The 1,282-nt window shown below is 44.1% G+C and overlaps 1 long non-coding RNA gene across 1 annotated transcript; it reads right to left on the reverse strand.

The window, feature by feature from the left end:
- Positions 1–610: 610 nt before the first annotated feature.
- On the reverse strand, positions 611–989 carry LOC142310267 (uncharacterized). Its single transcript, XR_012754114.1, has 3 exons — positions 904–989; positions 748–815; positions 611–651 (listed from the first exon to the last, which is right to left on the reverse strand). It is a non-coding gene; the product is annotated as an uncharacterized LOC142310267 (long non-coding RNA).
- Between the last annotated feature and the right edge of the window lie 293 nt (positions 990–1,282).

The raw sequence follows: 1,282 nt of genomic DNA on the forward strand, positions 1-1,282 counted from the left end.
TTGTAAACCTTATAGGATGATTGCGGAGTCCCGTCAATATTTCAGTTTATACTTTATGAGCATATTCTATGATGCAGAAATTACACTTCGCTCTATACGAGCGTATGACAAATCTAGTGAAAAGAGGTCTAAAATTAATACTGTAATACAGTCATTAACTGGGTGTAATCATAAAAATATATATTAGGATCTGGTACCCGTGCATGTGTGGCCGGATGTATACACACTCTTTAGACAGGGCTGCTGTGTTGCAGATGGCTATCCAAGGAAATATGTGTATATAAGAGCTTGGTTTTAGTTCTAAAGAAGAAATATATAGATAAGTATACTGGTCATGCACTGATACACCTATGGAAGGGTCATGATAAATGCAAAGACTATTAGGGGATCTCCTACCTTAGTTCATCTCTATGTAGTAGGGACGAAGGGTAATGGTGCCACAAGTTACATATTGCATAAGATCCGGGGTACTATGTCTAAGACTAGGGAAAAGACATAAGGAAAGAAAAGGGGGGGTTGTTTTTCTGTTATCTATAGAAAATCATAGTAGGCACAAAAAAGTGGGGGAACCTCCTACCTTAGTTCATATGCACAGGGCAGAAAGAATGAAAAAATGGAGTCCACAGGTGCCTGGTAGCAGGGGCTCTATGCCTAAGGATATATAGCAGAAGGAGATATAGGGTGAATATAAGAGAGCGCTGAATTAAAGGTGGCAGTAGTGTTAATCCAAAGAAGCAGAGGGGATACCTCAGAAATCCGGTTTGTCTAGTTACCAGTAGGGCTTGGGGATACAGCGGAGAGGCAGGTAAGGAAATCTGTACAGGAGCAAAATGACAACAGGACAGGTGAAAGGATTAGCAGGGTGAGGCTTGCTGCAGAGAAGAGTACAGAGGGATCACTTACCAATGGGTGTGAGGACCGCTTGCGTGCCCTGTGCGTCCGGTGAGGTGGGAAGATAATACTGTGGCCGGGGTTTAAAAACGCTGGTGGTATAGCGTCATTTCCGGTATTTGGAACGCAGAAGTGATTGGGAGGCCGGTGGAACGCATGCTACACATGCGCTCTGATCGTTTACAGGATAGTACTGAATAGTGGAGGAGGTGTGTGTGTGCTAAGGTGTAAGAGCGCTCTTGGGCGATAGTGGGCAGCTGTGGAACTGCAGGTGCGGTGCACATAATACCATATAAGGAAGTGGTTCCAGTGAGGGATGCAAGATGCTGATGGGAACAGGCTGTGCAGATCTAAGTGAGGTTGTAGTTCTGTAAAAGAAGGGGAAACAGTT

This window comes from Anomaloglossus baeobatrachus, chromosome 5, assembly GCF_048569485.1.
Source record: "Anomaloglossus baeobatrachus isolate aAnoBae1 chromosome 5, aAnoBae1.hap1, whole genome shotgun sequence".
Classification (NCBI taxonomy): Eukaryota; Metazoa; Chordata; class Amphibia; order Anura; family Aromobatidae; genus Anomaloglossus; species Anomaloglossus baeobatrachus.